The sequence below is a fragment of the Wyeomyia smithii genome, chromosome 1 (assembly GCF_029784165.1).
Source record: "Wyeomyia smithii strain HCP4-BCI-WySm-NY-G18 chromosome 1, ASM2978416v1, whole genome shotgun sequence".
In the NCBI taxonomy this organism is placed as follows: domain Eukaryota; kingdom Metazoa; phylum Arthropoda; class Insecta; order Diptera; family Culicidae; genus Wyeomyia; species Wyeomyia smithii.
The window spans coordinates 33,456,169-33,484,128 of NC_073694.1; the positions used below are offsets into that span (position 1 = coordinate 33,456,169).

Below are 27,960 nucleotides of genomic sequence, written 5' to 3' on the forward strand. Positions count from 1 at the left end.
TTAAATTGCAGGCTTCTTCCGTTCTCTTGATTTTTGCCCAAATTTCCTTTTCTACCTGCCAAACCCCTTGGAGAACTAGACTTTCTCTCACACAGAGTGAGTAATTATCCACATTTAGGCGTAGAGTATTTCAGTCGCAGAGTTCCTTTTCACTCTTCATCATCACGTGTTAGGGATAAACATTTATTTGCTCTCTCAGTTTAAGAGGGAGCAGTTTTCGTTAGCTTCTCCTTTACTAGAAGAGAAGTTGGCCAAATATCAAAATATTTAGGTTCACATTGAAGCCACATCCTAACCGTTTTCGAATTTAATATTATAGGAAGATTCACAACTCACCATGGGTGCGTATTCTGCAGAAAGTTCGATTTTATACTGTTTTCGACGCACCCCAGAACGATGAGAACGGTAACGCAATGCTCAGTTGATCGCCGAGCAATTTAATTTACTTTTCTTGGGTGCGCGGATGAGCAACTTACAAGAGTTTCACTGGATTTTTACTTTGTCAAATTAGGAGCGTTTTTTCGTCAGGAACAAAACAGCGCTGAATGGATCCGTCGTAAAATATTTTCCTGAAGCGAAACATCTAGAAGTTATTACGGGAGGATATCTTACTCCACTACAAACACGCCCCGAGAAGAATGAGAGTATGTATATGCCAGCTCTCTCTCTCCTCTTTATGCCAGTATTTTTTGTTTTGTTTGTGCATGCCCAGTTCTGTTCAAAAAGACGTAGAAACAAGAAGCATTCCGTAAGCGCATTGTTCAATTCGCTATGAACTGCACAACAATTTAGACAAAAAGTTCACGGTTCAAAAAAAAAAACAAACAAAGTTCCACGGGTGAGTGGGGTGTCCGAAAAAAAATTGATGTTGAAAAAGTCAATTTGCTTAGCTCTAAATTCAAAGATAATGTTATTTGTAGCATTTTTGTACAATATTTGCGAAAAAAAATAGAACGAAAACTATGGTTTTTAATGCCTCCTAAGAGAAAACTTGAAATTGCTCGTAATATGTAAGAGAAAGAAACATAATGTTTTCAGAGAAGTTTCTTGTTTAAATATAACCTGAAATTTTGTCGAAGACCACAAGACTACAATAAAAGATGCATTTTTAACCTGAAACTTCTCCGAACATATCTTATGGCTATAATCATCATTTGAATCACTATTAATCACACAAAAACAGCGAAAAAACACAGTGCAATGGAGATATTGAGCTTTAGTGGCATTTTTGTGAAAATGTATAGTTTTCCATCATATGTAAAAGCGCCGCCAATATCTCAGCCCCCGATAAGATATCAAGGATCTTTTTTCATGTGAATTTTTGTTTTGAATCCCGCTTTGCAAGGAAAATTACAGTTCTTGATCAATTTTTTTTTATATGTGTTTTTTTTTATATATGGGTTTTATCTAAAAATTATGGGGAAAATTAATTTTTCTGTGATGTTCAATGGGCTCTGGGAGTCAAATAACTGAATGCAATGCTGAATTGAACCATGCAAAATATTAAAAAACAACCCCATAAAAATAAAAAATAAAATATATGAAAAAATGTAGGAATCGAACAGATTTGAAAAAAGTGGAAAAGAGTGGTTTTGTAGCTTGAAAAAGTCATTTTTTCATGAATCACGTTTGGGTAAGCTTAAAACATTATTTTAGAATGTCGAAATATTTTACAAAACTGCTGAGCACCTTGAGCTTTTCAACATCGATTTTTTTTGGGACACCCTAAAGGGGATTGGACCCCGTAATAATCAACTGGGTTCATACGATAAGAATCAAATCAAAAATAACATATGCTACCATAGAGTATAGCAAGACCTTAGTGCTACATTCCGATTTGGAACTTAATCTTTTGTAAATTATATGCAGACTTCGCAACTTTTTAGAAGGTAATTCTATTGTACAACAAAATATACTAAAAGTTTTTAAAACTAATTCGATTTTAGAGATCAAAATCACGAGGTGACACGAGGTGACTTAAACAGATCGTCGGATGTGGCAATCAAGAGTACACGCAAAAGTTCAAGCTTTAATCATCCAATGTGTCCTTTCAATTCGCACAGAATTTGCTCTGACTTCGCACAACCAATGCGTGATACGCATAACGCAAAAGTTGTACAAGTAATACATTGACAGAGATCAAAATCAGAATATGTATCATATACACAAAAATCGTAATATCTCGGTAAACTTCGGCTTCGGGCGAACGATCAGTTTCGAGGCGCTCAAAAACCGTTCTTTGCTTTTGCGAGCCGGTGCGTATCAATGGCTCGTGCATCCCTAAAAATCGTCAGCAACCGAAACAGCCAATAGCGGGCCTTGTTGCCGCGGATGTTATTGACGCTGGTGCCAGTAACGCAGAACCGAATGCATGTGAATGAAACCAGAGTCATAATTAAGTGCAAAATGTTTTGGACGAATCTCATGTTTTTGTTTATTGTTAATGATTGAATGATGTTTTCAAATGACCTGATTCATGAAAGTGAATCGATCAGGCAATAATTTCTTCAATGGAGTCAGTACCCAACTTATCAGTATTGATTGCTGGTTGCACTGTTTTAACGATGCCAACCTTCTGAACATCGGCTGATGCTTTATAAGTGTAGTGGTTTGGAGCTGCGTAATACATTCAAAATACGCTAGAGCATCAGATGCGTTATGCCCAACGCGCATGCGTTGTACTGGTTCTAATTTTAATCAGTAAATGCGCTAATATCGCTCATAAATGATTTGGTTACGCACACTCCAACTTTTGCGTGTACCAATTATTACACCAGGATTGATAACACGAGCAATAACTCTGTCGCTTTTTGATGCACTTCTGACCAAAATTTACAGGAATGGTTTAGAAGCTATAATCTTTTAACGAGAACTATTTTGAGCCTTTTAGGGCAGCATGGGTTTTCGCTTTTGTCGTGTAATCTTTCATACAGATTGATTAAAAATGGGCAAAATCCGAAAGCCAGGGTTACTGGTCTTGGGCTAAACGTATCAATAGTAACGGGCTGTTGAACAATCGTTAGAAATGTAGGCCGTCATAGAATGCGCTGCAGTTTGTCTGAGGAGATATTACAGGCAACTTTGGCAGCGTTGAAATCATGTACCTATGTACCAATTTCTAATGTCCCTAGAGAAACAAGGTCAAGTTCTAATAGGTTACAGGACACCATGAAATCGAAGGAAGCGAATAAGTTGATACATTTACTATGCAAGGCTCAAGTGTTCGTTAATTGGGACCAGAACCGTGCTGTGGACGATTAGACAAGTAGACTATTCCTTCACAGGGTGATGTCATCCATCAATGAAGCTAAGACTTCATCATGGGCATTTCACAACTCATGAATTACTCAGTTTTACTAATAAGATACGTGCTAGCAATTCTGAAGATAATTTCACTTGAGGTGCTTTTCTAGAGATTGGAAAAGCATGAGACACTGTTTGGTATAACGTGTTGATTGCGAACTCGTTTTTTTTTCGTATAAAAAAAGGCTCTACAGTCCCATCGAGCGAATGTTGGCCGTTGATCTATTCTACATTTTGTATACAATAAATATAAATTGCAAAGTTGTTAACATTAAATTTTCAGTGTTTTTAATCAAAGTTTTAAAAAAATTATTTAACAGAAAAAAGATTTCATTTGCACACCGGTAAGGATTGTGATTTTGTTATTATTTTTCCTTATTTTTTATTTTCCCAAATCTAACTAATATCGATGTGACTGTGGATAACTGTGAACTAAATTTTATCGAAAGGTTACCATCGAACAAAGGGTCATATTTTTAGAACTTGTTCAGTGTTTTCTCAGAAACTCGAATTTTAGGGCAACAATCGATGTTCTTTTGCAATAAAATTTAAAGATCAATCGATTTTGAGAGATAAGTTAATGATAGAATATGTAAAAACTGCTTGAATCTACGGAACAATAAATCACTGAGAAAGGTAAGACCAGATTAAACCGTTTCCGATGGTAAACATTTTATTCAGTGGTGCTGGTGCTATGATGCTATTAGCTAATTAGCTAACTAAATAACAAACGGTATCTTTTTTTTTGTGCTCTTTTGTGTGTTTTTTGTATAAATTTTTAGTTTAAGAGGAAACTTGAAACCAAGCTCCCAAAAAAATGATAATTTTTTATTAGTCTTCGTAGTGAGAATACTTAGAGTTAAAGTAGAAGTAAATTTAATTAGAAGGGGTCACAATATATTCATTTGCTTATTGATGAGTCAAAGTAATTAAACAGAGTAACTACACGCAAAAGTTGGAGTGTGCGTAACCAGATCATTTAAGAGCGAAATTAGCGCATTTACTGATTAAAATTGGAACCAGTACAACGCATGTGCGTTGGGCATAACGCATTTGATGCTCTAGCGTATTTTGAATGTATTGCGCAGCTCCAAACCACTACTTTTATAAAGCATCAGCCGATTTTCAGAAGGTTGGCATCGTTAAAACAGTGCAACCAGCAATCAATACTGATAAGTTGGGTACTGACTCCATTGAAGAAATTATTGTCTGATCGATTCACTTTCATTAATCAGGTCATTTGAAAACATCATTCAATCATTAACAATAAACAAAAACATGAGATTAGTCCAAAACATTTTGCATTTAATTATGACTCTGGTTTCATTCACATGCATTCGGTTCTGCGTTACTGGCGACAGCGTCAATAACTCCCGCGGCAACAAGGCTCGCTATTGGCTGTTTCGGTTGCTGACGATTTTTAGGGATGCACGAGCCGTTGATACGCACCGGCTCGCGAAAGTAAAGAACGGTTTTTTGAGCGCCTCGAAACTGATCGTTCGCCAGAAGCCGAAGTTTACCGAGACATTACGATTTTTGTGTATATGATACATATTCTGATTTTGATCTCTGTCAATGTATTCCTTGTACAACTTTTGCGTTATGCGTATCATGCATTGGTTGTGCGAAGTCAGAGCAAATTCTGTGCGAATTGAAAGGACACATTGGATGATTAAAGCTTGAACTTTTGCGTGTACACTATTTTAAATTATATTGTTAAATTTGTTTACCCAATTTTGGAAAAATTTCAATCAAAATAACCCAACAGTCTAGCAATCAAGTTTCGATTTTGCTTCGCTCACTTCAGTACAATTAATTAAAGCAGCGTGAAATCAGTGTCGAAATGGGTATTATTGTAATCAAGAAAAAGGCACATTCATATAGCGTTGAAGCGTGTCCATCCGGATGAGGATTTTCGTTGATACCCGATAACGTCAATACTTTTTTTCCATCACATTTCCGGGTAACAGCAAACTTTTTGGGTCAATAAGTTCCACAAATTATTCCCAATGGATTTTCGCTTTTTTCCTATCGAGTCGAACAACTAGCATTAACAGTTCCTGCTGGAAGTTTCACTCGTTTAGCTTCCATGGGTGATTCATTTGCGTGTCGCTAATACTATGCATATAATGACTTTCGAAATTGACCACTCAAATATATCCACGGAAGCTACTATTTCTCCCAGAGGAGCAGTAAATAACGGCAGAATGATTGAGTGGCAAGGCGGCTTGACAAAGCGATATTACCGAACAGCTTCTCCACTCGCGACCAGTAAGTAAACAAACGAAGAGCAAACGTCCTAATTTCGGAGCACTTGTTCACATGATTGCGATAGTACGTGCAACCGACAATCGTTGGTACGCTTACCTTAGCATCATTTCAAGCACCAACGTTGCGTGTTAGTTCTGCTGCTGGTACGCATTATCTGACAAGCACATTTGGGACTTACTAACACTCTTATCAGCGGCGATCCACTTGGCTGACTGTCCAACGACGCATCGAATCGCACGATCAGCTCTCGTAGCGCGCGTCAATGTGCTACAAAGCCGAAGGCCAACTGACAGCTCAACCGTTCGAAAGGCAAAATTGCGTGGAACCATTCCGAACCTCATATGGGGGATGTAGCTCAGTGGTAGAGCGCTCGCTTCGCATGTGAGAGGCCCCGGGTTCAATCCCCGGCATCTCCATGGATATATTTTTGCGGTGACGTGTGCCACGTTTCAACGATTCATTTTATCAGATCAGAACAACGTGTCACCATCGGGTGTTCCCATTAATTCTCTAACAAAACGAAAACTTTTACTCCGGTTGCCGTTTCTGTTTTCTGCCGTGTAAGGTTAATGGGCTTAGATCATAAACCTTTCAACTAACGCCACATCAGAGCAGACGAGGAATTCTCAAATCAACCCCATGTGAGTCAGAACTACATGAATGTTCCTTTCTCCCACAATCCACAGCAACAGATTCGGTCTCATCCTTTAACCTCGACTCCACTAATGACGGAACAGAACCTTGCCGTGCGGTGCCGTGTCAGCTGTGGAAGTAAACAGAAATGTTAGCTATAGCGACACGATAACGATGTTCTGCTGTCTGTATCGTGATAATGGATTCAACACCGCAAACCGCAACACTCTTTACCACTCTCTCTCGCTTCCCCCTAGAGCAGTAACGGGTCAACAAAATACGTTGACCGAACCGTTTTGGCTGTGTATTAGCAGTTCTTTCGCATGAATTCGCATTTCTTTCATCTTTTTTTCTAAAACTTGAAAGGTGGCAGTAGATGTTGAAAGTGGTTTCCCTGAATTTTCTTTGCCTTTGAAAAGCTGAATTTAAATAAACTGCTTATTCAAATGGTCACGTTTCTTTTTAACAAGCTGAATCACAGAGCAGTAGTTTTACAAATTTAGAATTATCGGAAAACATAGAAAAATTTGCGATATTTTAAATTAGTTTAGTAGCGGTCAAAGAAACTCATAGATATCCTGCGAAACAATCTAATCAGAAAGCTCTTCTATTATTTTCGAATGCTTGTGCAAATCAACAACACATGTGATTTGCAGAAGTACGCAATACGACATGTTTATAGCTTAATTTAACCTAGAAAATACCAGGGGAAAAATCATTTGCGACTGCTTCTGCAAGCACAACTGAAAATCAACTTCTCAGCTCAACAGTGGGGGCAGGTTATCTACACTGTTTCCTGTGCAAACGAAATTTTGCCACGTCTGCTGCATCGCGGCTCAGATCCACATGTGAAGCATAATTGTATGTCCGTATCGGTTCGAGGTTATAAGTCTTATCGAATTCCAGTGCAGACAAGCGAAAACAGCTGATGACATTTAGAGCCTCCAAAATTAAGCCCTCATTCGGGTTGGTTCCGGCAGCCAGCCAGCCGGCCTCGCCGCTAGAAAGTGCATGGCTGGCAGTTCGGGCGTATCGCTCGATAAAATCCTTCTGCTTCCGGATTTTTCCGTGTGTTCCGCAAAATTCAATCGACCAGAGCTTGGTTCGCTATATATTGTGTGGAATTTTCAACCTCCCGCCTTCCGTCGTCGGTGGTCGGGTGGAATGGAAGTGTCATACCAAGAAAAACCAGTCCACTGAGAGTCATAGTCTCGCCTGCAATCCTAGCAGGAAGAAAACTACGAAGCTGCACTAAAACGCTTCCGCTGCTCTGGGTCTTCACATCGGTTTAGATGTTAGAGTGATTCGACGAAGTTGTGATCTTTCACAAAACAATACCAAGACGGACCACCCTAGTATTGATATACACAACCCTACTCTGTCGATCACGAAACGAGCCGCTTCGTTATGCAACACAACCAGGCAGCACTGTAATTTCTGCTGCTCGTGAGCAGAACCGTTTTCTTCACCGGATGGCATTCCGGGAATGTCTGCCATTCCAGTGGGGGAAATGGGAAGCGAAATTGCACCCAATTCGTCGGCTAGATTGTTTGCTGCTTGCTGCTGTTGCTGTGGGTGGATAAAAAATATCGCTTCTAATGGCGGCAATAAAACCGGTGCAGCTTCTTATCATCGACTCCAGGGTGCATGAATATCAATGCAACGCGAGGAACCTTGTCTCGACCATGGCTGATACTGCCAGAAGCTAAGGTCGAATTTCAAGAAAGTTACATACTTGTGGGGAAGTTATGTAACCTCAAACTATTGCGCAGCATTCCGTTTGAGGAAGCGTCGTAAATTTTATTTTAAATATGAAACGTATGCACGATAACTGAGAAATGCGCATTTTTACTGTTATTTCGTCTGAGGTAAATTATGGCCAGTGGTTGCTTTTTATTATTTATGATTTCACATTACAAAGTAATGTTGTTGTGACTTTGAAAGCTGCTCGCGTTTGAAAGTAATAGCACATAAACAACTCTCAATAGCATAATTGCCATTTGTTTAGTATTCAGTTAAGCACATCTTAACGTTAAAATAAGTGCAAAAATATAAAACGTTTTCGCTGAAAATCATCATCGCTTCGTTTAGCATAATTAGTATTCTCTTTATGGGTTATCATTAGGAAAGTTTGCGAAAGAGAAAAATGTAGAAGCACCCAAGAAGCGGAAGCAATTTTCCAGGCGTGCAAAAAAATGAAAGTTTAGGAAGATGTCGAAAAGTTTACTAAGACGTTAATTCGTTTGCAAGCAATTTGCTTCGGTGAAAAGTTTTCTTAGCCGGTAAACAGATCAAAATCAGAGATAGTACTGTTTTGGCCGGTATAAAGCCAAAAATGTAATTTTTGTGGCAACTTGGGTTAAAACACAAAAGTAACACAGGTAAGAGCATAGAAGAAGCTCTGTTCTACGTTTTCAATTTTCAGTTAGGAAATTTTCGAGATGACTATTTTTGTTCTGGAGCTAGGTTTTATGCCAATAATTAAACAAAAAATACATACTGGGAAATATTATAAACTATCAAAAAATCGAAAACATGATGGAAGAAACTTGTACTGGCGAAACCAGCAAATTAGTAGAAGTAGAAAAAATTAAATTAAATTTTCTAGTTTCCGGGACCAGATCCAGAGGAAAATCATTTTCATTGAATATTAGTGTTGGTTCCGTGACATGCGCCTACTATTTACCTTCATGTTTTATATCAGAAAGTGGGTGATCTCGCCGCTGTCACCAACAATGTAGAGTAGTTACGAAGGATCTCTACCGGAAGCATTCGTTTTTCCTAAAATGAAACAACATACCTACTTTCATATCGACTTTTTACGCTCTCGTCTCAAGATTTTTTCAAACTCGAGATTTATTTAATTTTTTTTTTCAAATTTGATCTATAAACATACTCTATGGTTAACCCAGCGATTCCCACCTCCAGTGTACCACGCCCATCTATTTTCTATCTCTGCTCTTCTGGCATTTAGTGTTCGTTTGGTTTTCTCCTTCCTTCTCCTCCTGATAATCGCGACACTTGTAGAGGACTTAAAAAAAATAGTCGTCGAAAAACCCTTTACACGGTTTACAATTTACTATACGTTGATTATTTTGTGAAACTTACTAACGTTCTTGCTGCCACTAAACAATTTGAACACCAATGTAGTGATTAACAGGTCAAGTATTATGCACAGTTTTATCAGGTTGTGATGAGAATCACACTACAACGCATCTGTAACAGATTTTAAACACAGTTTGAATTTGATAAAAATAATCACCTCGCTTAACGATGTATATTTCATACCTATGTGGAAAGTGACCACGCCTATTTTTCAAATTATGTCATTCTCTCAGTTTTGTGAGGCGCAAAGACCTTTTATTCCTTATTGAATAAGAATGTACGACTCCGCCTGTTACGGTTCTCTTGGTTCAGTTTAGCCTTTATGAATAGACCTGAATTATTGAGAACTGGAGCAGAGGGTTTAAAGCCCTTTGTAAAGGAGGATGATTGCAACAGCTCTTAACCATGGCTGTTGCGTAAAATCCAATGGTTAAAACCCCTAAGCTAAGGTGTTATGCGACCCGTGCCGATGGACGATGTGGTGGTGGGGGGGGGGGGGCTCTAACGGAGCCTGTGGAGCACCAGGGCACCCTTCACAGTAATTAGCCCTCACTGCATCACGCGGGTCACTGATGCAGCGGACTCTTCTTTACCCAGCGACTCGTGGAAATTTTATGGATCACATCAATTTACAAAATTCGGCCACCGGCAGCCTTTCTTTGCCGGTACCCATGGACTTATCGGAGCGTAGTCCAATAAAAACAAACGCACCAGGCAGAACGGATGAGATAGAGCATGAGGATGGCTTCAACCTCGACAGCGAATCGCTGGACGGTTGACACTCTGCTTCATCCTTAATCCTACGTTCTCCACAAGGGAATGACGAAAGTCAAATGGACTTACTTCCCGGTCCAGAGACAAGGCCCGATGACGAAGGGAAACCCGAATCATGCCAAGCGACTTTCAAATGCGCAAAGGCGGCGACTGAGCAAAAATCTTCGCTCCGGTCTCTCGTACGAAGAAGCCAGGAAGCTGGCCCTCCTTCCGACAGAGCAGCTTGCTCAAACAAATCAAGTCGCCGTCAAGCGTCAGCGGTCGGACGACTTGGTGTCCTCAAACACCAGTACTAAGTGTCCACAGCCTAAAAAACTGCGGAACGGCACTGGTTTGGGGTCATCGGGTCCGAAGCCGCCCTCGACGGGCACATTCAGGGACATGGCGGGAGCTATAAGCCTTGCGGTTACTTCTGCTACCCACCCCAGCTCCCTACTCACAACAAACCAGCTTCAGACTGTCCGTACCTCCATCCTCGATCACATTGCTGACCAGGAAAATCCAACCACCAAGCTCAAGTTTAACGGTTGCCATTTAAAAAAATGGCTTCCTGCAACTTGCCTGTGCCGACACCGACACAGTGCAGTGGTCGTACCGTGGGAGGGAGCACAGCTTCGTGTATACCACATGAAGGATCTGCCGAAGGCCAGACGCTATGTCGGTTACTTCGCGGATAGTGCGAACTCTCCGGACGAGAAGATCCTCCGTTCACTCCAGAATCAGAACGACCATCTCTCTACCAAAATGTGGCGAGTCTGTAATCGCAAATTGGTGAAGACCTTGATCGAGCTAGGTCTGGATATCGACGAAGAATCGGCCAAACTCATCGAAAATGGAAACCATGAACTGCACTACGGTTTCGGCAAAGCACGCAGCCAAAAGCTAAGCGGAAGGCCGAACGTCACAGGCAGAAAAGACTCCGTCGCAATGTCAGGGAAGGTACGTACGGGTAACTCCTCCGTGAGTACCCTGCCACTACCCAAGCAAAGCGATCCTGCGAATGGGCTAAAGGTTCGCGTGGAAAACTCCTCCGGGAGTGCCCCACAACCACCCAATCGCAACCCTGCGGCTGGGAAGGTATGCGCAGGATGCTCCCTCGGGAGTACCCTGTCACCACCCAAACAACGCAACCCCGCGGCTGCTCGGACGGTTCCGCCGAAGACTCGCAAGAGTGTGAAGAATCAACCACCGAACAGTTGCATCCCCCGGAGTCAAAAACCGCCACAGAGTGCGGGACGATTGCCAATCGACTGCTGCAATCGAAGCCGAACAGTGAGGAAGAACAACTTCCATCAACCAGCCAAACCGCTGTTGGCAGCCGTCAGCCAATACCCGGATCATCTTCCGATCCGGACAAAGACGGCAACTGCACTGCAAAGCGAATCTCCATCACGAAAAAGGCGCCTTGGGTGTTCTTTGCAGGAGATTCGCCAAAGAGCAGCTAGCGGCTGCATTCATTCAGGAACCGTGGATCAACGAATCCAAAGTTCTCGGACTTAACGCTCCTAACGGTAGGTTAATCTACTACGACACGCAGTTCAAACCAAGGACTGCAATTCTGCTAAACAGAGAACTAAAATTATTACCTATTACAGAATTTATCCAGCGTGATGTCGTTGCCGTCACGGTTGAAGTACCGACAATAAGAGGAAAACAGGAGATGGTTGTCGCGTCGGCCTACTTCCCGGGCGACCAAGGTGATATACAGCCACCCGAAGTTGCTACGCTCGTGCGATACTGCAAGGCCATCAACAAGCCGTTTCTGATCGGCTGCGATGCCAACACCCACCACAGGATCTGGGGCAGCTCGGATACCAACACTAGGGGTGAGTACCTACTTGAATACCTTACTTCTAACGATGTCAATGTATGTAATGTAGGGAATAACCCCACTTTTATCAACGCCATCAGACAGGAGGTCCTTGATCTCACTCTGTGTAGCGCCTCTATTTCTGAAAGGATTAAAAATTGGCATGTCTCCGATGAAACTAGTTTGTCGGACCACAGACACATCGTTTTTAATATAGAGGCTAACCCTCTGAAAAGAGAGCTGTTCAGAAATCCTAAGAATACAGATTGGGAATCCTTCAAGGAACACCTGATCGATTCATAAACTTTCAGTTACAGTAACATTCGAAATTCAGTTGACCTGAATTCGGCAGCAAATGATCTACGGAACAGAATCATGAATGCCTTTAATGCAAACTGTCCACTAACACAGTGGTCAGTTTGCCGTGACGTACCCTGGTGGAATGATCAACTCAGTGACCTTCGTCGGGAAACTAGGCGGTTGTTCAACAGGGCTAAAGTCACATCAGATTCGTATAGATTCTCTAGGATTCCTCACATTGGATTCATGAGCCTCCTTGAAAAGGATTCCTGAAAAAAGAATCCTCAGGAATGCCCTGTATATGACTCTAGGATTCTTGAATAAGAATCCTGAGTGGGAATCCTCCGGATCGTGTTTGCGATTCCTTTCACGATTCCGTCACCGAGTTAAAGGTATCCTGGGGATTCTTACTCAAGATTCTCTGCGTGTTAGTAAGGGAAGACTAAACGGAAATCCAGAGTTAATTTCTGTGAGAGTCCAAACTCTGTCAGAAGCTACGCGGCTCCAGAAGGCGATGTCCAAAGACCATACTAACGGTTAAGGACGAGTAAGGAAAGAGGATTGATGCCTCACTGTCACAACCAAGGAAACGTTGGAGGTTCTTATGAACACCCACTTGCGTAGATCGACAGAGACCGAAGAACTGAATAGTGATGGGTTGCGGCGGAACAATTCGAGACATATGGTGTCTCGAGAGTCCATCCAGCTGGCCCGTTGACTGTTCACGGAAGCTTCAATAGGTTGGGCTCTAAGCTCATCCGACCTTATGAAGTCTCCAGGTCCAGACGGCATACTACCAATCTTTCTACGAAAATTGGCCGCAGCTATCATGTCCGAGCTCATCAACCACTTCAGAGCCAGCTTTATCCTGGGCCATACTCCATATAACTGGTTCAAGGTGAAGGTAGTGTTTATCCCCAAAGTTGGAAGAAAGGATAAAACCCTACCTAAGACTTTCAGACCCATAAGTCTGACTTCATCACTTCTTAAGTTGATGGAGAAAATAATGGATAAATATATCCGTGATGAGTTTCTTAAAGCCTCTCCATTGCATAGGAACCAACATGCCTTTCAAAGCGGCATGTCAACAGAAACTGCTCTTCACAGCTTAGTGACGTTGTATGAAAAGTCCCTGAAATATCAGGAGACGGCACTATGTGCCTTTCTCGATATTGAAGGGGACTTCGGTAACACGTCCTTTGCATCAATTAATACGATGATGACATCACAGCAACCTTGGGCGATTCGTCTGTAACAATGTCAGTGATCAAGGGATGCCCGCAAGGAGGAGTTCTTTCGCCCTTGATATGGTCACTAGTTGTCGGAGGAAGATCGCCATCACTCCTCCAACACTGAATGGAGTTAGACTGAGCTTCAACAATGAAGTCAAATACCTCGGAATATTCTGGATAAGAAACTGAACTGGTCTGCACAACTGGATCATGCCGCTAAGAAAACGACCTCGGCGATCTGGGCCTGCAGAACTCTGTTCGGTAAGACCTGGGAACTGAAACCAGACTTGGCACTCTGGTCTTACAAGACCATTGCTCGACCAAGAATCACCTATGCCGCCCTTGTGTGGTGGCCTAAGGTGAACGAAACGACTGCGCAAGCCAAACTCAAAAATAATTCAAAGACTTGCATGTCTTTCGGTTACAAGCGCTATGCGAACAACTCCAACTGCAGCCATGGAAGCTATGCTCTGCCTACTGCCTCTACATGTTCATATGAAAAAGGAAACAGAGCTTGGCGCTCTAAGGTTGCAAAAAAGGAAAACAATACTTGAAGGGGACCAAATCGACCACCTTCGCATACTTAGGGAGTTCAAGCTAACTCTGCTAATAACTACATTCTCCGATTGGATGGACTTTAGGACCAACATAGATATTCCATATAGAGTGATTGAAACAAACCGCTCTATGTGGAACAATGGAGGGCCTAATCTTCCACCTGGCATCGTCAGTTTTTATACGGATGGCTCGAAAATGAGCACTTGCTTTGCTCTTGCGGAGCTCTTGCTTTCTCTAGGTACAACTTCTTAGGAAGTTACCTTTTAACTCCATACCAAGTATGGAGCTCTAATCCCATGCAGGTCATTAATTTTATCAACTATGTTGTACTTAATTTACCTAATTTATTTTACCTACAGGTTTTTACTCCATCAATGAGTAAGATCAATTCGTAACCTGTGCACAGCAATCGGGGCCCGCCACAAAAGACAATCAGCAAGAATGTCGCAGTGGCATTTCAGTACCCAGTGCCCTTCAGGCATACAGGAAAAAAAATTATATCGAGACACCTACGCATGAGAAGTTGATAAACTCATTCAAAAATTTGATCGCAGGCCGCATATTTATTATTGTACCTTACAAGTAGATATATTCGTTGCTTTTATTTGACTTTTTTTAATATTGCTAATTCAAGAATTGCGTTGATTTTTGCTTTTGATAGTAAACTTCCGGGTTAATTTTCTGCAAAACTGGGAATCAATCGAATAATGTTTTTTCCTGTTTTCTTCGAATGCAGAAAAGCGTGAAAATTCGGAAGAACATTTCTTTAGCAATTAGTGCCACCAGATAGAAGCTCGCTCAATATCTCGTCATGCGAAAATGTGATGAAATAAACCCGTGCGATTGTCCTAAATATTTACGGAGAAGACTAAAGTGACAAGTAGGCGTGGCCACGTACATGGTATTATGGAGAAAAGTAAATGAAAGGTTGGACTGCGTTGCGCGTTGTTTTTTTGGGTGTAAAGACAAACTAACAACAAACTAATTAAGACGGCATCGAGGATACAAGCGGGTCACGAACAAGCAGCAGAGAAGCCAAGTTTAGCCTCCCGTACTATTGCTGTTACCAGGAGAGCTAGTCAAGTACATTGGGTCCGAAGCTGAAGCTATTACGAAATACACTTGCTCAAAGTGAATTGTTTCGTTTCTCCTGCCAAGTACAAATTGCAATTGGCCTTTCCCAAACCAAAAACACGTTCTTGGAGCAAAGTTGAATTTTCTTACCTTGCAAATTATGAAATATGCAGTACTACATTTGTATCTCAATGCGATCATATTTCAACTATCGTGCTAGTTTGAATTATGTTTGTGACTTGTTTGTTGTTGTTATTGAGTCGTATAGTATGTGTAATATAAATTAAAGAGCTAGATTAATGCAATTACTCAACTCGGAAAAATCGTTTGATAAATTAGTTAAAAAATATCATTGATGTTTCACAATATAAAAACTATATAAACACAGTATAAAGACGAGGAAATTCTGGGAAAGCGAGTGATAGAAAAATATTAACTACTTCAATTGAATGATTTTGATGCACTAAAGACAAGGCGTTGTCCGCTACGGAATGCTGCAATCAAATGATTTTCGCACATCCAATCTTTTTTATAACAATAATTTTTGTCACGGCTCAGTAACGAAAAGGTTCCATGAGCATGTTTTCTACTGGAACTTATTAGGTGCACTGCTTTTTAACTTTATATCGACAAAATAGTCATAAAATAGAGCGGTTCAAGGTATTACACATCGTTAGCTACAACTTCGTCCCATATTGCTGGCAGAACTTGAAAATTGTTTCGATGAAAGTGTCCGTCTTTTGAGGCTATCCACGAATTAGAACATTTTTCAATGTCTTCATGCAATCATAATCGTTGATCAGCCAGACCATGACCATTAGGGAATATGATTGGTGAGGTAGGACTTTCCATTTGAGTGCTTATATATATGTTTTAACAAATTTGGCAGTTGGAAAACGAGCGTTGTCATGCAGTAAATTCACTTTTTTGTGGCTCTGCTTGATTGGAGGCTGTTTTTCGCGGATTTTTCAGCCTATTCGAGACAACTAAAGTCGATACCATTCCCCAGAGATAGTTTCGTTCGGTTTCAACAGCTCATATTTAATAACACCGGTCTCATCAAATAGACAGAGCATAACCGTGACAGCGTGAACATTCGACCGTGCAAATGATGTAGAAGCATGTCCGAGCAAAACATGCAATCGGTTGAAAATGGATTGGTGAGTAACTACTAATATTTAGGCAAGCGATTTTCGCGTTTGGCATGGATTTTCATCGAGCATATCCTACATCTTAGCGTTTTCGAAGGTATTTGGCCTTTCTTCACGTGGAAAGTCATCAACATCTAAACTCGCGACGAAACCAATCACCGTACGTTGTATCTTTTAGAGTAGCATTTCGATGAACTTTTTTCAACTCTCGATGCGCTTCAGTCGCCATTTGCTTCGGATGAAATAAGTAAAGTAACATTTCTTGCACATTTTCTTGTACTCAGGATTGCTGATTTTCACTGTCGGCGACAGATTTTCAGTTGAAACTGAAAACTGCGGATATTAGTTTCACCACGAACAAGCTGAAAATGAAAATTACCTTCCACTCCAATCGCTTGATCGTGGGTATGTTGACTGGCAGAGGCTGTAGTGTAGACATTTATCCACTTGATTGACTTCATGCAAAAGATTGATAATTGTGACATCTCATTTATTTCACTGACTCGATTTTCACTGAGAACGGGCACAGGTGACACTCGATATCAGTTATAACTTTTTCATTTCTTCCCTAATTTTAAAAACTGCGCCCAGCTTTGGAAGATGAGATAATTGTTCCTTAGAATCGCAAAATGATCCAAGCGTTTGTCAGCCCTGTTTGACCGAGGGATTTGAGTTGTCCCCTGCATTAAAGCACATCTTCCGCCGATAGAAGCTTTTTAGAAAATGGATCTTGTTTATTTATTAATTTATTTACTTTTTTTGTGCATCTATCCCAGTCGATCCCTATCTGGTCGAGATTACTGCCAGACTCTTGAGTGCTATTTCCTTACGTCCGGTTAGTGCTCCACAGCCCACAGTAGTTGTGTGGAACGACTGCAAAAAAGATGAGTGTGACACAGGGTTTATGCGTTAGAGCGGCAGAGATGGAAAAATTCGAAGTAACATAGCCGAGCGAATGAAAGGGGTTTCAAAGGTTCAAACCTCTTTCAGAGAAATAAATAAATCTAGTTCATACCTCGAAAATTGAGAAATAAAGACAGTAACGAAAGGACTTTACGAAGGTGTTAAAATTATAAAATACTTGGATTAATAGAAGGCACACAGTCAGCAATTCGTAACTATTAAAAATTTATCTGTATCTAGTCTAAAAGGGCTATAACTTCAAGCGCAAAAGTCACTAAAAAGCTTTCAGAGCTCAATTACAGAACATCCACGTATTCCAATTGATACATATATTAAGTCGAATGAGGAGAAAGTCCAATGTAGGCTTTATTTTGCCATAGCACATTACCATCAAACTGTCATAATGTTATTGTCAGCTGTGCGAAATTTTAGGAAAATTTCTCTATAAGCGGTCTAAAATTTGGTGAAATGTTTCGTCACAAGCTTTTTGTTTAGAAATGCAATAAGACTATTAGAAAATATTGAAGCAACAAAAGATTGGAAACAAGTTCAGCATTAAAATTTACTGGTATGAATTTTAGTTTATCTTTTTTAATGCGTTCATTCTACGAAAGAACTTTGGAATGTGTTCTCAATTATTATTACCCACAATAAAACAGGAAAATAAAAATTCCTCATTATTCTAGCCATGTGCAATGAACTCTGGCAAACTATTTATATGCTCGAACAAACCCAACACGCCTATTAGCTGCCACTTACACATCCCGAGCAGTGATTCAATTTCCGCAATTTCCGCATCTAACAAGAATAATCTGCTAGTCGGCACATTTCCAGCCCCACCCGGCACAGCAGAAATGCGACATAATTAGCACTGCACTGGCACGGCGAACCAGAAAATTGTGGTAATGGTGATGCAAACAAGGAATTTCCGCCATAAATTATCATATCATCTAAGTTGCAAAGTTTTATTCTCCCCCTCCCCTGCTTTCCTCGCTCGTCATCGGAAACTGGAGGAGTCAACTTTCTTCCGGTTGCGCGAACGTGGCTGCAGGGGGTTTGCCTTATGACAGCTGAGAGCAGCAGTCGAACTTGTCGTTCGAATACTAACGCGCAGAGCATGGCTGCGATTGCATAATGTTGCAGATGTCTGCAGAGAGTGCGAGTGGTACTCCGGTGCCAATATTTTATAATTAACTTTGTTAGCGCGAGTTCGGCAGAAGGCTTTTCGCAAACAACCGGGCCATGAATGGTGCAGAGTCTCCAATGAGGTACTCTTGTCACGTTCTCAGCCTTTTGCACCGCTACTTGCGAACCTGTCACTAGAGGTTCCCCTAGAAGGTTCGCTAATGGGGCGAGCGGAATTCTCTCGTGCCGGTTTTCCAATCTACGACGTGCGATCAATCGATTGGGGCTTAGAATCAAATTGCATTCCGCGACACCTTCTTCAGCTTGCTTCGTTTTGCTTGTCAAAACTACTCAAATCACGTAGCGGACTTCTGTAGAGGACATACAAAGACAATAATCAGAATAATGTAAGCAAATAAAAAAAAATGTGTTTCTTTTTATCGGTTCTCTGATTTGGCAAACTACGGCCCGGGACCGAACCGAAAGTGATTGCAATATTCACACCTGAAAGAACCCTTTCTCTCACTGCGGGTTAAAGTACGGTTCATGCCTTTCACGTTTCCAGGGATTCGCATTACCGCTGTAACGAGCTTAGTGTATCAGCTTAAGTACCTTTTTAGCATTCATACCGCCATAAAGCTGACGTATCGCGCAGACACACGGTACGCGCGAAGTCGTCGTGTGAAGTAATTGAATTTTACGTAGCGAACTTTATCCCGTAAAATATGTCTGTGGTGCTCCGGCTGTGTTTTTTGTTTGCACGTGTGTAAAACACCGTCATCTCCCTCGACGGGGAACCTATCCCCAGGTGGAAAGTTTCTCTACATAACAAGGTGAATGTGGAGGGTACCAAATTGTAGCTGATGTCACAATTTTCCATTTGGGCTTTGTTCACTCCGTCTGAAGCGGAGAGAGATTGTGGGTAGAAGAAAAATTGGCTTCGCAGAAAAAAAGAGTTTACATGTACTGTCTCTACAGTGGAGTAATGTGGGGAAAAAGTTCGATGTTTTCGCAACTTAACTATTGAAAAAATCCATCAAGTTCGGTCAGTAGTAATAGCTCAGAATCACTGAATCAAATCATTACGAGTTTACATGTGTAATTGATTTGAAATAAAGGACCAATGCGAGCTTTCACCCCACTCCACTTCAAAGCCATATTAACAAACTAGAACACGATGGAAAAGTTAACGTGAATTGCTATTGATGCTTATCTTTACATATCATGCCAGTGGACGATAGAGCTTTGAACGACAAAATAAACTTATTTGTGACAAAAAAGTAACAAATGTTTGACATTTTCCTCACGACTCTGAGATTTATTTAATAAAATCGTGAATGTGATATATTTCAACCTTATTTCAATATATGAGATTGAAAAAACAACAAATGAACTTGAGAATTGTTTTCGGGCTGTGAAGAGGAAGACATAAGTACGAAAAAATTGATCTCAAGCACAAGCCGTCATTCAAACTGTCAGCAGCTCCAACCCATCAAAACACATTGTCATTCTATGCGTTCTGATTTGATTATATTACATGCACTACAATGAACGAGTTGAAGAATCTAATAATGGATGACATTGAGAGTGCCACGAAACACGTCACTCACGTGTCAGCTAGCAATTGTGATTGCAAGTTAGTGTTGCAAAAATCAGCTTTTTTATCATCGGAGAGAAATCTTTGCAAATTTTCTCGCCTGTCTACTGTTCTCCTTTAATTCGTTTGAACTGACTTGCTGTTGATTTTATTTTATTTTTAAATTTTAAGGGAATGTTTTTTTCTTAGAAAGTTTACAATATTTCCAAACCTTTTCACTTGAGTCATGATTGTTTTAAGCGAAAAAATTGTTGTTAGCGAAAAATTAAAATGTTCGATATTATCGAAGATTTGGAAAAACTGACTTAGTTCAAAATATTCCTAGCCGACTGGCAACAAGGTTAAGTTATGTGCATCATATAGTAAGATCCTCGGAATAAAATTGATGTAATTAGTAAAAGCTCACAGTTCCAGATACAGTTCATGCTATCTGAACTAGTGCAGAATAGACCTAGCGGATCGTTCTGAGAAGGATAAGTATCATTTTATTTTCGAAGTCATTTGTTTGTTTTAAGGGGGGAAGGGTTGTGCTTCTCTGGAAAGTCGAAAATAATGAATTTTCGTATTCGGGTATTTGAGCTATTCATTTGAGTACATTTGAAAGTGTTTCTTGTGAGTGAGTATTACGAGTACAGGTCGGACGCGATTATATAGTGACTCGATTATATATTGACGCGATTATTTATGATTCGATTATATATAATTTTAGACTAGATTATATATAAGAGCAAAAAAAAAATGAATTTTAAATATGACTTATATATCGAGCTAATATATCGCACGAGAACATCCATAAAATATATAACCCTTGCAGGAAACGGGACAAATATAGAAAATATAAGATAAATAAAATTTTGGAAATTTTTCAAAATTTAAAAATAAAAAAAGTAAAAAGACCTAAAAAAATAATTTCAAAAATAATAATAAATTGAAAAAAAAAATCACAGGAGGGTTGTGTGCAAAGCCACGACCGCAAGGTGGAAGTAGAATATTTTTACACAGCTCTACTTACGGCTGTACATTAACCTACGGCCGGGCGAATCGGTTCGCGCCGCTTTTCGCGTTTAGCCTGGCAGAGGCCTAATGCGCACGGCCAACACAATAGAAAGGTGTTTTCACATTGAAAATTAGACACGGCTTTACTGGAGTAAGTGTTGGCAAATCCATCTACCGCTAATACCGCCGCTATCGTACGAAAGCGCGTCGTTTCATGTGGGGAATAATATCAACAACGAAAAATGACGCGCGTCTAAGCACACCCGAACTGTTTCGCCGTACCGCTTCCATTTACTCCTTATAACATCGGCCTCAGGGAAGTACCGGCTGCACCTACCGCTGAGGCTGTTACCATATTGCTCTCTACCCAAAGCTATTAACTCTTCAAACTAAGTGTTTTGTTTGTCCTCAAAAGAACAATTGTTGAATTACATATCGGATATAATGCAATCGCATCTCTGTAATATTACCGACAGTAATATTCTTCTGAACAGAATGATCCAAATTTTTCATTAGAGGGAGTGCCGGCTGATGTACGGCAAAAATCTCTCCCGATCGCTCGCGTTGGCGTTCAGCCTGGCAGAGGCCTGAAACCTGGTGACCAACCGCAGGGCAAGTGATTTGTTTAATTTTAAGGCAGCCACAGGCGCAACCCGCTGCTATCCTCTGTTACTGCTGAGTGCTGATATCTGCTGCTACTGCTGTCAACGTTGTGGACGGTCCATCCAGCTCACCTTCCGACTAATGAATGTAGCTAGATTTCCCAGAAACACTCTTTTATAGTCGAAGGGTGCTACGAAATAGGCCACGCCTTTTAGTTCAGTTTTTCCATTCTCTAATGTTCGTCAGACGAGTTGTTCCACAATTCGCATTTGATTTTTGTATCCAGCGAATAAACACCGATGGTGCTCTCACACACGCAACGATTTATCTCTAACCGTATTGCGGCTTGTAACATCAAGTGATTACGTTTGCTCGCTGTTGCGTGTTGCATCATGTTGCAACTTGGCAGCTGGGAGACGACGAAATTCTGGTAATGCTGATTGCTTGAATCGACTTCATATTAGCTCTGCATAGTCGAACTAACTGCTTTTGTGAATGCGTTATAACAGGGCAGTTTGTTATTAAAAATCGGTTATGATGATCACAGCCTTTGCGCTGCCCCAACAGTGGGGGGTTAACTCAATAAAGTAAAAAGTAGACAACTACAACAGAATTTGATTGCATCCCGCAAAGAATGTCTGTTTGTGTTGATGCCAGAAAATTATTAACCTTCAATTATTTGTTTATTTGGCTTGAAAAAGGCATTTCGCTGTTCAAAATCGGTTGCTGATTGCAACCTTTGAGCTGCCCTAACAGTGGAGGAATTGAGATACACGGACAACATGCACTGTGGAAGCTATTTCACATTCAGTGAATTAGACGGGCGCGACAGACTAAAATTGTTAGGATCCAACACAGAATGCTTGCTTGCGTTGTCAAAAATTATTGACTTTCAATGACTTGTTTATTTGCCTTGGAAAAGGCATTTTGATTTACAAAATTGGATTTCCTGATGGCAATCTTCATGCTGCCCCAACACGGGGGGAATAATGGCAGTGGTGACCAACCACAGGGCTAGTGCTGCTGCTAAGGAAGGACGACAACTGTTGTCGCTGTATAGAACTATTATGACCGGCTTCGGCTAAAACAGGCTCTTATATAGGCCAAAAAGCATGTTTTCCATTGCAAGGTATATAGGTACGACCGTGCTTGGGAAGCAATCATATAACGACCAATCAGAGGTCGAATTTTTCGTTTTGACAAGGCTTGACTATTTTCAATAGTACAATAGTGTGAATAATAAAATTACAAATATCTTCTTTTGGGAAGAATCTTAGAAGATTTTCCAATCTATTGCTACAAAAACGAAGGAAATCCATCGAATACTAACCGATTTATTAGCATTTGAAATTGGACATATTTTTCACTTTTTTCGGTTTTAGATTTTAATTTCACATCCCTATGTAGCCGAACTTCCTGAGAGAAGTATTCTACTTCAAAAATTTAAGAAGTGTTGAAAAAAATTAAAATTTTAAAAATTTGAGAAATTAAATACAAATGAGTTGACAAATCAGCATACATGGATCAAAATTTTGCTTTACATTTGACTGCAATTACATAAAAAATAACTACAAGATATTAGGTTGGGGAAAAAGAAATGTCGTTTCTCTGATCGAAATTTGACGCTTTATTTAACGCTTTATGGTAATCGCTCGGTGCCAGGTCCGGACTATACGGTAGGACATCCCATCCGAGCTCCTGTAGCTTCTGACGGGTCATCAAAGATGTGTGAGGCCGAGCGTTGTCCTGGTGAAAAACAACACCATTCCTATTGACCAATTCTTGCCACTTATGGTCAATCGCCTGCTTCAAACGGTCGAGCTGCTCACAATAGAGAACCGAATTGAGAGTCTGGTCATAGTTGAGCAACTCATAGTGAATGATTCCCTTTCAATCCCACCAAACACACAGCAAAACCTTCCTGACCGTCAATCCGAGTTTGGCGATGGTTTGGGCCGGTTCGCGGCACTTCGACCAAGATTTTTTGCGCTTGAGGTTATCGTACGTGATCCAATTTTCATCACCAGTCAACACCGCTTCAAAAATGGGTCGAGTTCTTTCCGTTTCGGCAGTGCATCGCAGGCGTTGATTCGGTCTAAGAGGTTTATTTGCGTCAACTCGTGTGGCACTCAAACATCCAGCTTTTTTTAGAATCCAATCCTCTGCAAATAGTTCCAAACTTTTTTATGGTCTATACCCAGTTCCTGGCCAATCGAGCGAATGCTCACATGCCGGTCTACTTGGATGATTTCCACTATTTTATCGGTTTCGATCAAACCAACGCTGTGCTGTGCGAATCGTTACAGTATCGGGCCCATAAGCTTAATAAAATTTTTTGGTCGCCTTCGATGCATTTTTACCTCTCAGGTAGTAAAACGTAAAACATGACGAATTTCTTGCTTAGTGGACTCCATCGTTGGTGCGCTATAACTTGAGACTGAAACATACGATCACAACACTGGAGGATGAGTCAAAAATGAAAATTTTCTTGTTTATTCGAAAAACCACAAATCATTTATGTAAAATAAATAATAAACAACATTTTTTTCTCTGATTCGATTACATATGAAATTAAAGTATATAGGTAAAAATAATAAGAGACTATATATTATCGAGTCCGACCTGTATTACGTTGGAAACAGGGAATGTGGATGCCCTCTCTAAATCAGTAAGTAACTGCTATTAAATTTGTCTCAGCTGGACCGATTTGGCTGAATTTTTTTACCATGTAAAAATAGGTTATCAGACTTGTTACATAGCCGTTTTTGGAAATTCCTCTAATTGCCAAAATAGCGGCTATTTTAGTAAAAAGTTGTTTTTTTTCTATGAAAAATCACTATCCAAAAAAAAAAAACAATAAAAGATTGAAAAATTTAGACATCAAAAGAGGCCAATTTTATTTTATGTAGAAGCTCACAAATTTGATTTTAGTATTTTTTCAAACTAGAAATAATAACTTTCAATTTCATCCAACAAGATTGATTTTCGGTCAAAATATTTTTCGAGATAACCCCAGATCTTGTCGTTCTATGAATTTTTAAGACATTTGGCATCGAAAAAAAAATTTCAATTTTCCCAATTTCCTGCCTTTCCTTCCCCCTTGAGGGCCATCCACTTACCACGTGGACAGCTTCAGGGCTGCAAGTTGGTCACTTATTAGTGACTTGGTCACTTTTTTAAGTTTGTCACTCAAAAGTCACTTTTTTCATCAAAAAGTCACTAAAGTTACTTTTTCCGAAAAATAGTCACTAAAGTCACTTTTTACAACTTGACCAGCCCTCATCAGCCCTGCTTTCTGAATGAAATTTTTGATGCCAAATATCTTAGATATGCATGATACGTCGAGATCTGTTCTTTCAAAAAAAAAATTTTTTTTGGGAAAAACCGACTCTCTGGCGCTAAGAGAAAATTTTCGAAACGGGAGAGTGCATTAAACTCAACATAAAGGATTTGAATGCAATTCCTGAGAAATTCATGATAATAGTATTAAAGTGCTCGATATCGGAACGAAAAGTTGGGTCTGGACTTTGGTCTTGTCCGGTCTGATTGAAAATCGGAACGAGCCTGGTCCTCGTGGTTATGTGGTTAGCGATGTCGGTCGGCTAGCTCTCCCACACGGTTGTGATGTCGGGTTCGCTTCCCGATCAGGTTAAGGATCGTTTCGAGCTGGAAATTTTCTCGACTAAGCACTGGGGCACGGATTATCGTTGTACTTATCCTACAACATGCAAAATGTGCCAAAAACAATATCGATAACGAATTCTCTCAACTAATAATCTAGTTAATCGAGACCGCATTAGGCCTCCAGGCAAGCGTACGATATTGTTTATTGTTCTGTTCCGGTCCGTTTAGGGCGCAGTTCGTTTGGTTTCGTTCCGGTTCGGCTCCATAAGAGCTTGACGTTAGAAAAAAATTATCTTGCTGATCGAACTCTGCAACTTGTCTATCAGAATTCAAAATCTGATAGATTTCCTATCAGAGCAGGTGTGCCTCGAGGTTCAGTCTTAGGGTCCAGTCCTGTACAACATTTTTGCTACGATAAGCTCTCTTTATAGCCAATAAGTTAGCAATTAAGTTACTTGTAAGTTTACTTCCCTCTTTTGACAAGTAGGTTTAAATCTCTACGAATGATAAGTCCTAATTGCGAAAGCAAACAAATCCTAACAATCAAAATTACAAATTTCTAACAGTGTTGAGAAGTCACCATTTGTGATTGGACACACATACTCATTATTTACTAACATTTATCATAAATACCTAAACTACTAACAACCCCCCTTATTAAAAAAATAAAAGCTTGACAAAATTTGGACCTAATAAGCGACGGGAACTGATCTTGCGTTCAACTATGCAATCCAGGACTTTTTAGTACAGTTCATGTCGTGTCAACTAAATTTGTTCTCTGTTCGAGTATGGAGCGTGTTTCTGTGACATTGACTTTGCTGCATTTCAGAGGCGGGATTAAGGAAAGCGATCGCAAACTTTATTTATTTTCAAACTGCTGAATCGATCACCACTGAATCTTGAACATTAGAGCTTTTTAGTAGCTGAATGATTTCAATTTTCATCCATCTCATTAGAGTGCGCACGGATCATTGACTTTGTACTTTTTAAATATCCAGTTAGGATCACCGTGCCGATTCGTATACAAGGATACTCATACAAGAGGTGTATTTCGGTGATATTGATATTGCTGTTGAGCAATTGGGTTCTAAAGTTTTAAACGGTTTTCTGATTTTTATATATCAGCTGAAAGAGTGAAATTTACTGAGCAAAACGTGATTTTTAAAAAATGTCTATCGTTTTTTTTTCTCTCATATACCGTACATGGGCGAAACGTCATTTAAGACCTTTCGAGCTGTTTTCGTAATTCTTCATTTAAAAATCGAAGGAAAACGATAAACATTTTTTGAGAATTACGTTTTGCTCAGAAAAAGCGGCTTTTTCAAATGATATATAAAAACTGGTGTAGCTTTAGGACCCAATTACTAGCAACATAGGAAAATTTTAATATTTTTTCAATTGTCATTTTTGATTCGGCTGGAACTTTGCATAGATGTTCTTATAGGCTAAACATATCAGTCTGTGGTATTATTTTTTTTTTGAGGCACGACTAGCTTTTGAAAAGGGCTTTTGTAAAGTTGGTTGGATGATTAAAAATATTTCAAAAGCCAGAACGGTTTTGGCTAAGTTGTAGATAATATTAATTTCTTCAAAAAACGAAAAAAAAAAGACTGTAAATACGTCTCAATTGAAGTCGTGTCGCATTACAAATGTAATTTTGAAGCTGTACGGAAAATGTTGGCTGTTTACACTTGCTAAAACATATTTTTGTAATTTTCAACCTGAAAATGAGGGAATCGTTTTAAAGATATATCACACATTAATAATGTCCTACGACGATATAGGAAATGATTTTATGCTATTGACTTTAATATCTCAATCGAATTTAATAATGGTTCATTATGTACAATGAGTTAGCCATCACGATAAAAATTATAAATGTCCACAATTTTTTATTTTCCCCTTTTTCGACTAAAATTTGCCTTGTTCTCAGTTTTTGGAAGAAGAAGGTCAATTGCGTGAAATCAATGAGAATAATTTTCATGAGTGTCATCTTCATAGCTACCATCAGGGAGAATAATTAAACTGGTAAACACAGGTTTTGCTCAAAATGGAGAAAATGAAAGATTCTAGCTTTTCAACCATTCCTTTGAATTTTGATGCTCCTAGCAAAGATAACTTTTTCGGAGAGTTAAATAAGTTTTCCCGTAAGCAACGAACGTAGAAGCGACGAACCCGGCGAGCAATTACTCTGCGGCGTTTTGATGCACTTCTACATTTACTAGGGGCCTCAAATTCTTAGGAACGGCCAGAGGAGTGCCTAGAACAAAAAGCTGGCCAAAATAAGAAAAAAGTTTTTTAAGCTTCTTGGTGTCGCTATATTTTTTCTGCAGTTTGAATAAATGCTTTAGGAAATGCAATCATTCGATTAAGTCTTAACTGTATTTACATATGCTGAGAGTGCTGTAAACATTGACAAATTTTCAAGCTTCTTTTTTGGGAATCGAATTATTAACAGCTTGTGCCTGGCGTCAAAAAAATTGACATTTGATCAATATTTTGCAGTAAATGATTTCTCTATGTTCAATTCCAGTAAACCGGTTGATAAAAATTCCGGAACTAAAAATTATAACTACTCTCAGAAACTCGAAATAAGTGATTTTTATGTACTTTCAGGCGTTTTCAATATTGAAAACGGTATCAAATTCCGTGTAATCCTATCATATAAACTTCGGGGGAATGAAAGTTCATATTATCACGAACATATTCTTGTTAATATCTCATCCGGAAACGTCCGAATTGACATTTGCGACCCGTTTGAAAAATGCAATTTTTAACAAATTTTGACGTTAATAGCTTACGCGTACATGGGAAATAGAAAAACATAAAATACCTGGGTCTCTACCTCATGCTCCAAACAGAGCTGAAAAACAATAATTAAACGAAATCAAATTTAATTTC

General features: G+C 39.8%; 1 protein-coding gene and 1 non-coding gene across 8 annotated transcripts in view; both read left to right on the forward strand.

Moving 5' to 3' along the window:
* The window catches only part of LOC129718573 (uncharacterized), a 310,807-nt gene that overhangs the window by 99,855 nt on the left and 182,992 nt on the right, over window positions 1-27,960 (forward strand). The gene's annotated exons all lie outside the window — the stretch shown is intronic.
* Window positions 5,919-5,990, forward strand: Trnaa-cgc (transfer RNA alanine (anticodon CGC)). The gene has a single exon. It is a non-coding gene; the product is annotated as a tRNA-Ala (tRNA).